General features: G+C 46.0%; 1 protein-coding gene and 3 non-coding genes across 4 annotated transcripts in view; 1 reads left to right on the top strand and 3 right to left on the bottom strand.

The window, feature by feature from the left end:
* Positions 1-14475, bottom strand: part of LOC117997523 (histone H2B type 1-C/E/F/G/I) — an 881166-nt gene that overhangs the window by 210928 nt on the left and 655763 nt on the right. The window lies entirely within an intron of this gene.
* TRNAM-CAU lies at positions 4720-4791 on the top strand. The gene has a single exon. It is a non-coding gene; the product is annotated as a tRNA-Met (tRNA).
* TRNAS-AGA lies at positions 6464-6545 on the bottom strand. Its single transcript has one exon. It is a non-coding gene; the product is annotated as a tRNA-Ser (tRNA).
* On the bottom strand, positions 14056-14127 carry TRNAQ-CUG. The gene has a single exon. It is a non-coding gene; the product is annotated as a tRNA-Gln (tRNA).

Genomic DNA, 14475 nt, shown 5'->3' with positions numbered 1-14475 from the left:
GTAACTGGAAAACAAGGTCTAAAATAAAGCTGTAATCAACTGACGTAAAGTGTATATTCATTGCCTATTAAGAATTTTAATATTTAAACTATTTTAAAATAATAATCATGAGATGAAGCTCAAATGATGTTGGGATACATGCAGTGAAAAAAAAAAGTCTTTTCTACCTATGTGCGCCAGCTGTTCAGTTTCCCTCCACAGGGGAATGAGTTTTTGTATAACTTTCCCGAGTTATGTGTGTGTATAATATTCAGTCCACTCTATATTTTTATTTTTTTAAAGATTTTATTTATTTATTTGAGAGAGAGCATGAGCAGGGGAGAGAGGCAGAGGGAGAGGGAGAAGCCGACTCCCTGCTGAGCAGGAAGCCTGAGTTCCCCTCGTGATGGAGGACCCTGGGATGAGGACCTGAGCAGAAGGCAGATGCTTAACCACTAAGCCACCCTTTTAAATGAATGGTACAAACGCATACAGTGTTCATCTTGGTTATTTCCTTCCCTTAAAGATATATACTGAGAGCTCCTGGACGGACCCCTGGATAGATTCTAACTGCCACACAACCCGCTGCCCCATTTTGGCAAGAAGCAGCCAGAGCAGTCATCGATCATCGTCCATTCCCTGGCGGCAGTTAGGGTTACTATTCCAGGGGGAGGAATGAGTAAGGGACTGGCCAGGCTAGGTAGGGAGAGATGGGGGGCTATGTGATCAGGCTCACAGAAATCCCCAAAATGTGGAGGTTTGGGGAGACCAGAGGTAAGGGGACAAATCGGACCCTCCTACCCTGGGCGTGTGGGGTGGGTCGTTTGGGGTGGGTGTCTTTATGATAATCACCTGTGACCAACAAGGAATAACCAGACCCTAAAAAGGAAGTAAACTACCGAAGGTGTTATCCCTAGTCCTTGCTCAGTGGTGTGATCAGTAGAAATGTTAAAAGGATTTAAGTTCCCTGGTTAGCTTTCTATAAAAGACCAACACTAAAGGCCCTCGTTGGCAGCCCTGTCGGGACCACTCTTGAGAGCTTTTCTGTATCTTCACTTAATAAACTTCTATCGCTTTACTCACACACACACTAATAGACCCATAGAAATATGCCCAACTGATTTTTTACACTAGTGCAGAAAAAAATTCAATGGAAGAGCAACAGTATTTTCAACAAATGGTGCCGGAGCAATTGGACATCCATGGGCATAAATAAATAAATAACAAAAAACCAACAACAAAACAAAATCCACGTTGACCTAAACCTCATTCTGTACACAAAAATTAAAATGAATCACAGACTGAACTGTAAAATTATAAAACTTTTAGAAAATAATAGCGGATCTTCAGGATCTAGGGTCAGGCAGATTCCTTTGACTTGATACCAAAAGCCCAATCCTTAAAAGGAAAAGAGATAAATCAGATCCCTGCAAAATTAAAAACCTTTCCTCCGCAAAAGACACTATGAAGCGGTTGAAAAAAAAAAAAAAACAAGCTACAAATTTGGAAAAAATATTTGTAAATCACATACATGGCAAAGGTCAGTATCTGGAACATGTAGACAGAATTCTCAAAACTGAACAGATTAAAAGAGAAAGCCAACACTTCAGTCAGAAAATGGATAAAAGCCATGAAGAGACATCGCAGCATTTCACCCATGATGATACACAGATGGCAAATAAACACATGAAAAAATGTTCAACGTCATTAGCCATTAGGGAAATAGAAATTAAAACCACAATAAGATATCACCCTACACCTATCAGAATGGCTAAAACAAAAGTAAGGACAACACCCAATTCCCGTGAGGATGTGGGAAAGCTCTCATACACTGATGGTGGAAATGTAAAATGGTCCAGTGAGTCAGGAAAATGGTTTGGCAGTTTCTTACAAAACTAAACAGGAAATGATCAGATAATCCAGTAATAAACACCACTCTTGGGTATTTATTCCAAAGACATAGAAACTTACGCTCCCACAAAGACCTATACGTATTTTTCCCAGCATCTTTACCCAGAATAGGCCTAAACTGGAAACAATCCGTATCACTAGGTGAATGGCTCAGCAACTATGATACATCCATACTATGGAATACTCCTCAGCAAGACAAAGGAATGGACTATAGGTACATGCGGCAACTTGGATGACTTCCTAGGGAATTATGCTGAAAAGAAGCCAATCTCAAAATGTCATATTTTCCGTAATTCCACTTCTACAACATTCTGGAAATGACTAAATTAGAGAATTGAAGAATCAGTTTCTGCTTTCCTGGTATGAGGGAGGGAGTGCTGGGAGAAGGTGGGTGTGGTCATTAAAAGGTGACAGGAGGGATTCTTGCTGTGATGAAGCCACACTTTTGTGGTGGTGGGTACGGGAATCTGCACATGGGATAAAACCACCCAGAACTAAATGCCTACCACCGCACTCAAAAATGAGTACAGCGGGGGGAAATCAGAATAAGACTGGAGGACTGTATCAATGTCAGTACCCGCTTGTGTTACTGTAATGAGCCAAGATGTTACCACTGGGGGAAACTAGGGTAAAGTGTTCTCTCTTTATCATTTCTTACAACTGCATGTGAGTCTGCAGTTACATCAAGTACACGTATATTTATATATATTATATACGCATTTCACATCAGTACGTAGAAACATGCCTCATTCATATTATCTGCTGCAGAATATTCCATTATGTTCCACAGTTTATTTAAAAAAACAAGAACTATTGGTCATTTAGAGTTTTGAAATCTTTTTACACATAATCTCACAGCATGAATACATGTCTGTATTCTCCATCATTTCTCACAGTTGTGGAGTATTTATTTTTTGATTCAGCCCATCTCCCCACTTCTATCAGAGTTTGTCCCAGTTTGGAGTGTAGCTCACTGATGACCATCAGGGGCTCACAAGGTAGGAAGCTGGAAATTAGATCAAGTTAAGGAGTCTTGCCAATTCTGGGACAAAGTACAACATGCCAATTTGTCATAACAGCATGATGGGCATCTATTTGACCAAATATGTCAAAGAGTAAGAAATTTTGGTTTCAAATATACATTTTAATGTGTTATTTCACCTCATTGTGAGAGAGCCAAAGTTCAAGACAATTGCTTCATTCCACTGAGTCATCTTGCTGAATCTAACTCTATAGTTTTTTTTTTAAATCTAACTCTACTTCTTATTTAATTACAGGAATTTCCATCTCCTGTGTTATATATAAAATAAGCAGTCCCCTAAAGCCTGATTTTCTCTGGATCAAGAGATGACTCTAAGTTTTTGCACCTGGAAAGAGGAAGACCAAGACAGAGGATCACTAAGTCTAAGACAAACTCACCTCACTGCCAAAAGTGATAGCAGGGTAGGGGAGGAAATAAAATCTAACGATGAAGTAGGCTGGAGTGAGGCAAGAGAGCGAAGTTCGCCATCAGGGAGATTTGAAGGGGGCCTTAACTAGTCAACCCCGAGGGAGAAAAGCTGGGCTCTCTAGCTCTAAAATTGTAGGTGGCAGCTCTTCTCGTGCATTCCAGCACGAGAGTGTAGTACGACCCGCAAGGGGAAAAGCAAGCTTGTAAATTAGAACTCTTAACCGAAAGCCAAAAAATGGGCCGTCAGTCAAGCTAAGAACGGGTGTCGGGCCTAGCTTTATAGACTTGCCTAGCAATGGCCAAGTCCCTGGTTGAATTTCTGCAAATCCCTTTTTAAGGTCTTGGCTTGAGACGTTCAGCCCCCGGGCGAGCATTCAGGAGTCAGGGTGACTGATGCATTGGTGCCTTGGCCAAGTGCTCCTCTTCTGGAAGGAGGCCGCTGCGCTCTGCTACCGCTTGCCAGAGACTGTCCGAGGTGAATCCCACGGCACAAGTGAGGACCCCCCCCCCCATTCTGGATCGGGCTGCCTACCCTGGATCTGCGGCTTCGGTGGCAGACAATAGGGAAACGAACAGAAACGACGACGATCTAGCGGAGAAGGTGAGAATCCTGCAGAATTCGGAAGGGAATGGAAACGGGGCGAAGGAGGAAACCAGTCAGCACCCTCAGAGGTTTGAAGGTGCAGCAAACTCGGTGTCCGAGTGATGAGACCAGGCAGGTACGAACCAACCTGCCCGTCCGAGCGGAGGTCTGGAAGTGGGCAGCCGAGCGCGGGCACTGCCAGGCCGGGTGCAGGGAACGGCAGGTGGCTCTGGACCCCGCCAGGAGGACTTGGAAGTAGGGGGGTTACGTTGGGATCGCCAATAATCGAGAGCGGCAGAGCGAGCGGCAGCCGCGCGGATAGGTGGGGAGGGGTCCCTAAAGGTCAGACAGACGTGGGCCGCTTTTGCTGATAAATCGGAGTGCTGCTCAGGAGGAGGGAAACGAGGAAAGGCCGGCGGCCCGGGGACCAAGAAGGAATCCCAGGGAAAGGGCTTTGGTTGAGAAAGAAGGCGACTGGTGAGTGGTTTTAGAGGGCTTTGCCCGATTCTTGGTCTGGCAAGTTGACATCCTGGCCATCATTATTCCCAACCCAAAGGGGACGCTTGGCAACCTCGCAAAGAAAGGACTGGAGATGTGTGGAGTCTGCGACCTAGAGCTTGTGTGACGGGAACGTGGACCGTAACGCTGGGACGAGCGAGAGACGCCCAGAGGAGATGGATGGAAGGAAAGGAGAGTAGAGAGAAGACGGGAAAAGCAACCGTGCTGCGCATAGTAAGACGTGGGGCAAGAGGCTGAGAATCAAACCGGAAAAGTAGGTGGCCTGTCCCACCCCGCGAGCAGAGTGGCGCAGCGGAAGCGTGCTGGGCCCATAACCCAGAGGTCGATGGATCGAAACCATCCTCTGCTAGGCTTTCTTATTGTCACCCTGCGAGCTCGGGCTCTCCGCCTGCCTCACAACCGCGCGGACATCCCAGAGCGGGGACCCCCTCAGGGGAAAGGACATCACAGCCTGTCAAGTCTTCTCCTCCTCCTGCACAGGAGGGCCTCGTTTTCGCTGCGCTGTGTTCAAACCCCCCAGAATCATGGAAAACACTCCCCGCTCCTTTTTTGATCCTGCATCTCGCCTGCCACCTCCCTCGCTGCCGGCCTGACTCGGCGGCTCCACCATCACGACGAATCCAGGAAGCCTCAGGCGACCAGGACGGCGCCCAGGACTTGCTCGCCGCCAGGTGCTTGCAGTCCTGGAGCGGGATGACGTCACCATCACCTGCGGGGGGAACATTGGGGACCGACGCGGAGAAGCGGGAGTCTCTGCGCGGGGGGCGCACGGAAGGGAGACGGAGGAGCGGGGGGCGAGGGGGGCGACGCGGGGCCAGCGCGGGGAAGGAGGAGGGATCCGAGAGGACAGGGGGCCGAACGACAGGCGGCGGGCCGCACCTGCGAGCGCGCGGACCGCGGGGACACGGAGACAGAGTGGGGGCGCGGGGCGCAAGCCGAAGGTGCAGGACTTGGATCTGAGGGAGGTGGTCCTCGCCGACTGCAACAGCCCACAGAAGGAGCGTCGACCTCTGTTCCTCCGGTTTCAGATAAGGACCAAGAGGGAACTGGTGGTGACGGGGCCCGGGACTTCCTGACCCGCAACCCCAGGCCGAAAAGGCGTCAGGCGGACTCTTGATCCTCGGGTCCTCCCATCCGCGGGCCACCGCTCCTTCCTCAAAGGACAGCGGGTTCCCTCCGCAGCCGTCTGCCTGCTTGCGGCCCGTGCTTTTCTCCTGACTCGGCGGGGGTCAAACGCCCCCCTCCCTGCGATCACGAATTCCAGGAACAAACTCCCCGACTCAGTCTCACCCTCCTCACCCCAGCCCGACTTGGATCCCCTTTGTCCCCGCACTCTCGCTTACCTATAGTCAGTGATGCTGATAGGATCGAGGATCTGCTCAGCAAGGAAAGCTCAGCTCCCCAAGGCCTGACATGGAATTCGGAAATAGCACCACTCGGGGAAGACCCCTATATTCCTTCACCCCATGGACCACCCTGTCCATAGAGGGGCAGACTTTGAAGATCTAGGGTTCAAATTCCTGTTTCCCTCCTTTTGATTTCTGGCTCACCAGAGAGGGCCCACCCCCTGGAGGATGGCTGCTCGTTGGAGAATTTCTGGGGACCCCGAAAGTAAGGAGTCAGAAAAAGTACAACTTGCATATCTATCTATGGTTACATCCTTCATTGCTTCGGGGCTTAAGTGATTTTCATTTCATATTCCCTGGAGGAAATGTCAACAGATTAACCCACCTTCCATGGCTTGTGAAGAGCATCAGTGCAAACCCTTCTGCCAACATTCGTTTGGAAGGGCCGCCTGGCAAGCAGGCTCTGATGGCAGCAAAGAGGAAAGCCACACAAAGCGTGGGCGCTTCGTCGCGTAAAAGGAAACCCTTTGGGGACGGTGGTGGAGGGGCTTGTGAAAAGCCTATTGGAAAAGCGGGGTGGACGCGCTCTGAAGAGCCGGGCGGGGGAGGGGGAGGCCCGGGCAGCCCGGGCGGGCGGCGGGGAGAGCGGAGGTGGTGTCCCCAAGAGCGGAGCCGCGTAGTCGGCAGGATTCGAACCTGCGCGGGGAGACCCCAATGGATTTCTAGTCCATCGCCTTCACCACTCGGCCACGACTACGTGCGAGCCGGCGCGCTCGGTGGCCAAGGAGCCTCCGGCGAAGGCCCCGGGCTCTCCCACCAGGCGCCCTCGGACCTCACTCGGGCCAGGTGGCACTGCCTCCCCCGCGCGGAGGGACGCCTTCCTCCGACGGCCTGCGGGAGGGGCCGGAGCGGGAGGCCTCCCGGGAGCCCCGCTTCGTGCTGGGCCGCTTCCGACGGGGACGCAGGAGACCCCCGGCCGGCGGACGCAGGCTCTGGCGTTCGCGGCAGAACCGCGAGGCGAGCGCCGATTTGAACACCTGCTCCAGGTGAGCATCGATTTTCAAAGTTAGTTTGGGAACATCCCCATCGTGGAAGATCATGCAGCTGATGAAGGAAGAAGGCACCCTTCTGGTTTTGGATAGGACTTGGCTGGTGTGTCCGTTGCGGCCTACTGCGTTAAGATGGGAGACTAAAAATCCATTCATGAGCATTAGTACGGAGTCAAACTTACTTTAAAACAAAACAAACCAAAAAACCTTGCTTTTTGGAATTTTGACTTGAAGGAAAGGAAGTCGGCCGCAGTAGCCTCTTCCAAGAGCCAGGCAGGACTGCTTTCCCCAAGTTCCTTACCATCTTCAGCCCTGGACTTATTTTGTGAAAGAATCGCCTTCAAAGCTCCTATTTTCCTTGTGTAGAGATGGAAAATTTCAAACCCAGGTTCTGCTGCCAGACCCCCTGGGTTCACTGGCAGGCTCAGTCCCTTACTACCTGTGTCATTTTGAGTGGGTTCTTCAGATCCTGTATGAGTTTCTCATGCTGTGAAGTGAGAATGTCATAATTTAATATGTTGCCAGGTGCTGAGAAAAAATCCCTAACATAGAACAACAACCTCTATGTTAAATACTGGCTTTTATTCCTTTTGGTAACCAGATATCTCCATCAAGGCAAACTGAGTTTTTGGTTTTACTGAAGTAAAACAGACACAGAAATAATGCACGACTCTTAAGCACAAAGATTTATGACTTTTCACCAGTGTGAGCCAGATGGAAGTGGGTCACAGCCAACACCCCAGTAGCACCCCCCCCCCCACGAGCCCAGGCATTTCCTACCAAGATAACCAACACGGTTCAGCAAGGCCATCAGAAGCATGCTGGTGAGAAGGGCACTAGAATTACTGAGTTCAGGGCTAGCTCTATGTGCAAGCCAGGGCTCCCCGAAGGAGAGGCGGTCACAGAATTTGGCTTCTTAATGGCAATGGGAATGCTAGGACTCCAAAGCACCAGATGTCTGGTGGAAATACTGAAACTCAAGAAGCCAGAGGTGTGCAATTACCATAACAACCAGCTGGGGTGAGCCCCAGCCAGAGGGGCTTCTCCCACAGAGCTGTGAAGATAGTTAATAGACCACAATGTCCCTAAGGGTCAAACAGACCCACCGTATGTGTGAGGCGTAATCTATCTAATCAAAAGAAGCAAGGATGGATGGGAGACTGAGAGCACTCCCCCTGTAGGAAGTCATGATATTTTGACAAGTTCCTGGACCTAAGCTTGCCTCTTTTTTCTAAAAGCTGTATATTTAAAAAAATTGTATGTTTAGCCTAAGGATTTATGATTTTTGAGTTCACTTTGTGTATTCAGTGAGGTTAAGCATTCCATTTTAGAGATTTTCACTTGCAGGAAGATGGAAATAAAAACAAACTGTAGTCTCACCCCCACCCACAAGCAGCAAAGATAGAGTGGGGAGCCTAGAATCCCACCCTTGCCAGCCTGCGGCAAGGTGCTCCCCTCCACCCCAGCTTCCTGCCCCTCAACACAAGGTATCAGAGAAAGCAGAGGAAGAGGCTGAGACTTTCATTGCTCCAGGCTTTAAAAAGGCGTTTCCCATAGCCGGTCAGTAGAGACCCTATAAGGAAGTCTGCACCACCCCCCCCCCCACTTGGCAGTAATGAAGTGTCTATTACCCTCCCCACTGGGGTGGCATCAGAAGAGGCCCAGGGAGAGAAAAGATTTGCATCAGTGCTAAGCTGGAAGGGCCATACGCACTCCCTGTTCATGGAGCTCACATGGCAATGATGACGCTCTCCTACTCCTCCAACCAGGGAAGAACAGGTGGAAGCCTAGTGGGGAGCCAAGACCCCCTCTACTGCACAACGAGAGGGAGCCTACACCTTAGGTATCGAGAGAGACTGAATGAGGAATCTGGAATTCCATTCCTACCCGATAGTAACCAGGAGGTGTGCCCCGTCCTCTGTCAGAGCAGTGTTAGATGTTTGAGGGAACCAACTAAAACAGGTTTAAATAACATCCAAAGTCTCAGAGCATAATACCCAAAATGTCCGGGAATCAGTTGAAAATCGCTTGTCATGCCAAGAACCAGGAAGATCTTAAACTGAATGAAAAAAGACACTCAATAGATGTTATGATGGGCAGAATAATGATATCCCCAAATGTCCATGTCTAATCCCTAGTACTTGAGAACATGTTGCCTTACATGGCAAAAGGGATTTTGCAAATGTGATTAAGGGTAAAAATCTTGAGATGAGGAGATTACCTGAATTATCTGGGAAGGCCCAATCTAATCACAAAAGTGCTCAAAAGGGAGGCAAACCAGTAGGCCAGAGAGATGAGACATGAGAAAGGATTCAACCCATCACTGCCAACTTTCAAGATGGAAGAAGGGGGTCTACAAACCAAGGAATTTGGTGGCCTCTAAATGCTGGAAACCATTCTGAGCTTCCAGCCAGCAAGTAAACCTTGGTCTTACAACCACAAGGAACTGAGTTCTGAACCAGTTAGGTAAGGTAACAGATTCTCCCCTGGAGTCTCCAGAAAGGAATGCAGATCTGCTGACAACTTGCTTTTAGCTCAGTGCGTCGGAGGGCACTGGCAAGAGAGGGAAAAAGACAACCTGCAGAACTGGAGAATTTAAATATTCATAAATTATATATCTGATAAGGGTTTAATGCCTCGACTATATAAAATAATTCCCATAACTCCACAACTGAAAGAAAACCCAATTTCAAAAATGGGCAAAGTACTTGAATAAACATTTCTCCAAAAAAGATATCTAAATGGCTGATAAGCCCATGAAAAGATGCTCGACATCACTGGTCATTAAAAGATAATGCAAATAAAAATCTTAGTTTGAAACAATTACAGTGACTGAGAAAAAGTTCACCTCAAAGGGCTATGTACTGTGTGATTCCAGAGAATGAACGAGTGGGGGAAGGGCAGAGGGAGACACAGGTTCCCCGCTGAGCAGGGAGCCATGGGCAGGGCTCGATTCCAGGACCCCAGGACCGCAGGACCCCAGGACCCCAGGATCCCAGGATCATGACCTGAGCCAAAGGCAGACACTTAACCAACTGAGCCACCCAGGGGCCCCTATATAGTATTCTTTAGATGAGAACACATGGAGATGAGAACCAATCAGTGGCAGAGTTGGACGGAGTGGGGGATGGGAGGAGAGCAGGTGTGGCTGTGTGAAAGAACATCGGGGATCCTGGTGGCGATGGAAATGTTTCATCCTCACTGTATTTGTGTCAATATTCTGGCTGTTACATTATAGGATAATTTGCAAGGTGTCTTCACTGGGGGGAACTGGGTAAAGGGTACAGGAGATCTCTCTGCATTATTTCTTAGAAGTGCATTTGAATTTACAATCATCTCAAAATAAAAAATTTAAGTTAAATATGCCATTTCTATTATTATTATAGTTTCCCGTAAGGTCTTAATATGCGTACTTAACAAATCTAAATGTAATCAACATCGGATGTAATGAAACTTGATTTCAGGCTTGAATTCATCACTTTGCTGATTGGTTTTGCTTTATTAAGCCAAATAGCCAGGTGCCTATTTCCACATCATTTTTGGCACACTTAAACCTAAGTTTAATAAACAATCCTGAGATTGTATTGTTTACCATCACATCTAATCAGCATAAGACTACTAGTGATATGAACAGGGCACATCATCCAGGTTTACTGTGACTATCTGAAAAGTTATTTTAAAACAAGAATAATAATTCTAGCTAGTAAGAATAAATGAAAATCTCCTTATGTGCTTTATATATTAAAGTACTATCATTTGGGGAAATACGAATGGATTTTCACTATTTCTGGGATAAAAAGCTTCAATAAATAGTTTATGAAAATGGCTAATTTTATTTTATGTAATATTAGGAATTAATAAAAATTAAATATAAAAAGATAATATGAATATCGAGCATTCTTTAGCTAGATAGCTAACAGTAAGAATATCCCACACTTTTATTCCCAAGAGATGTTTGTATTTGCCCAGCATGGAGCACAGTGCAGGGCTTGAACTTAAGACTCTGAGATCAAGAGACAGTGACTTAACCAACTAAGCCACGTGGGTACCCCCAGCCTTGAGTTTTTAAAGAAAAGGTCCTGTTTGAGAATTCCTCCCATCTGGTCAAGACAATTTAAAAGTGGGATGTTTACTTTGCTGTATTAAACTTTCACAAGGAAGAAAAACTCTAAAGTTATGTATTATATCATGATAGATCTTCATTGATTTAAATATAATAAAGTCTATGAAGAAAAGGAAAAATGGTGAGAAACAAATGGGGCCCATCTAAGTTAAGAGAGGAGAGAGGGCATTTTTGGGGGCCGAACTACGCAGTACAGTGACTGAAGAAAAATTCAGTAAGTGACAGTGAAGCACAATAATATCAATATTTTAACTTCTGACTGCTAAAATTTGAATTACAGTATAATTATAATATGCCAATATAGTCATGTTACATAATACATTAAAATATAATGCTAGTAATAATTGATTTTTTTAAAAGATTTTATTCATTTATTTGACAGAGAGAGACACAGTGAGAGAGGGAACACAAGCAGGGGGAGTGGGAGAGGGAGAAGCAGGCTCCCCGCCGAGCAGGGAGCCCAGGGAGCCCAGGGAGCCCGATGTGAGACTCGATCCCAGGACCTTGAGATCATGACCAGGGCCGAAGGCAGACGCTTAATGACTGAGCCACCCAGGCGCCCCTAACTTGTGTATTTTCAAGTATAGATATATTTCAATAAAAAATTTTTCGTGAAATTTTTTTAAAGACTTTATTTATTTATTTGACAGAGAGACAGCGAGAGAGGGAACACAAGCAGGGGGAGAGGGAGAAGCAGGCTTCCTGCGGAGCAGGGAGCCCAATGTGGGGCTCGATCCCAGGATCCTGGGACCATGACCGGAGCTGAAGGCAGACGCTTAACAATTGAGACGCCCAGTTGCCCCTAATAATTGATTTTTTCAATAATATTTCTTGGTTATTTTTATATCCTGGAATTTTATATCCCTCTTTGCCAGTGGTTATTGTGTGGCTTTGGCCATGAACTCAGACAAGCAGTGATTTTACAGTCATTCATCATTTGCATGAATTATGACTTCATTGAATGTTTTAAATCTTTTCTCAGAATAAATAACTCTAGCATAATTTGACCCTGATCACAATATCCCATTTCTTATATTAATGTTGTCTATTATTTTAGTTCTGTTTTGTTTCTACATCTGAAAAGTTAATAATTACTAGTGATATTGTTTTCTGCATTCACAGTGTATTTAGATGTTCTGGTGTGTTTCTGAACGTTCCTTTCTTTATAATTTTTGTATACCATTTGGTCATTAGTTCCAATTTCTTGTTCATGAATCTATTCATCATTTCTGCTGTATCTGCTATTCAAACTCCATAGTTGAGCTTTTAATGCCAATGAATAGATCTCCCCTCTATGATTTTATTTCTTTTTATGGCTATTATTTATTAAAAGTGATTCTATTCATAATTTTCTTCTTAATGATAGAATTATTTTGTTTGCTGTGTTTAATAACTTTCTGTGGATGAATCATAATGCATGAGAAAATAGTGGAAACAAAAGTTTGGGAAGTTATGAAAATGGACTGGTAGATGATTATCACATTGATGAACATAGTGGGCTAATATGGCTAAAACTTCATATATTAGGAAGAAGCTGCCTAGCTATGAATTGCACATGCTCAGGGCATAACTCAATTCCCTAGCCTTCTGTGCAGCTAGAATGCAGGCATGTGCCCTAAACCTTGCCAATCAGATGTACAAAAGCAAGATTTCTTCTTTCAGAGGAAAGAAATAGGTGGATAGGTCTTTTGCAGAGTTGCTTACTGGTTAGGGTAAGTTCAGGTAAGCTACGTAAGTTTTTAGAGGCAGTGATGTCATAGGGCCTAGCAATGGCATACGTGTTGGGGGACATAGAGAGCTGGCAGTTACCCCTAGGAATTGAAGGATCAGGAGTAATTCGGAGAATTGGGTAGTATAACATAAAAGGGTGAGCGGTTATTACTGTGCCCAAGCATTTGGAGGGAGAACAAGGCAGCTCAAAGTTACAAATTCTCAGCTGAAATGTGCGGTCACTGAATCCCAGATTTCCTCTGCCCTAAAACAATTTCAATTTCCCACGACCCCAGCACTGACATAATTCAAAACCAAATTCACATGACCTATAATTACGTGAGTTTCCCATTGACAAAAAGGTGGATGAATGAACTGCAGTATATTGACACAGTAGAGTATTATTCATGAATGAAGGAGTGAATGAATGGCAGCTACTTGCAACAAAAGAAACAATTAATTTTAGCAATATATTGTTAAGTGAAAAAGTAAGACCCAGAAGTTAATGTATAGCCTGATAGTCTGAATCTTGAAATAAAAATATACAATTTTTAGAAATACAATAGATGAAATAAAACTAAGGAAAGCCCTTTGGAATTACTTCTTGAGGATCTCAGCAACTTGTCCTGCCTTAAGTTGTGACACATGCAGACATTTACCAGAAAATGAAGTAACTTGCAACTGGAACATTCAGTTTTATGAAAATAAAATGATCACAGAGATAACTTAGGATACAATTTGAAAGCTCTGATTTCTGTGGAACATATTCGTCATAGACAACAATTTTGTGTGGTGGATCAGTGTCATAGAAATGACCAAAGGAACAACTGGAAACATTTAGAAAATGTATCTGGATCTTTATTTGCTCTGTCCACAAGTGCTTTGAGTTTACATGTGGGCATCCAGTACTGTTCAAATATCTGAGACGGTTCAATAAATTCTTTATTTAAAGTACGAATAGATTTTCACAAATCTTTGCTTCTCAGTGAAAAGGAAACACCCATAAATTCAGGTCATTGTACCTAATAGACATTAGGAAGTCTCATTCTCTCTGGGCAGAAAAGTATTGTATTCATGAGAATCTTTCTTCTCTCTCAATTCCTTTGCATCCTTTTGCACGAATTGAGCTCAGTACATTTCATAAAGCAATAAATCAGGAGAAGTTCAACTCAACTCAAAATTGTGAGCGTCACAGAATATGTTAGGTGGGAGAGGAAAACGGGGAGAAAGAGGGAGGATGGTCCTCCAGGCAGTCAGTGGGGTCCACACAGGGTCCGTGTCATCTCCCCCTTGAGGATTACACTCTGGTTTCATGTGACCTGGGGGTCCCCTGCCAACCATCCCTAAAAGGGAAACTTTAAAAAAATAAGAAAAGAAAGGCGCTCAGGTTCCACCGAGATTTGAACTCGGATCGCTGGATTCAGAGTCCAGAGTGCTAACCATTACACCATAGAACCCCACGGTCCCCGTCGGTGACAGCACTCCTCCCTGACAGGATGTATCTCCATTTCTGAAATCAAGGAGCCCCTAGAAAAGCCGAAATTCGCGTCCTAGTTTTTGGTGTCTGTCTCCGAGACACACGGGCCTTTGCTCGCGTGCACAGGGCTCTTCGTGCAAAATCCCAAAGCAAATCGGTTTCTAGGGACAGGTCCGTGCTCGTCGGCGCCCTCTGGCCTTTCTGCAGCAGGCTGGCCTCGGTGAGCCCGGCCGCCCCCGCCCGGCGGCCCAGACGCAGGTGCAGCGGCTCCGCCTGCGGGCGGGAGGGGGGCGGCCGGGGTTCGTCTGCGGGCCGGGGGGGGGGGGGG

This window comes from Mirounga leonina, unplaced genomic scaffold (genome assembly GCF_011800145.1).
Source record: "Mirounga leonina isolate KUSES-001 unplaced genomic scaffold, KU_Mleo_1.0 Mir_366, whole genome shotgun sequence".
Classification (NCBI taxonomy): domain Eukaryota; kingdom Metazoa; phylum Chordata; class Mammalia; order Carnivora; family Phocidae; genus Mirounga; species Mirounga leonina.
Note: the sequence above shows the minus strand (reverse complement) of the source record. Positions and strands in the feature narration are given on the sequence as shown.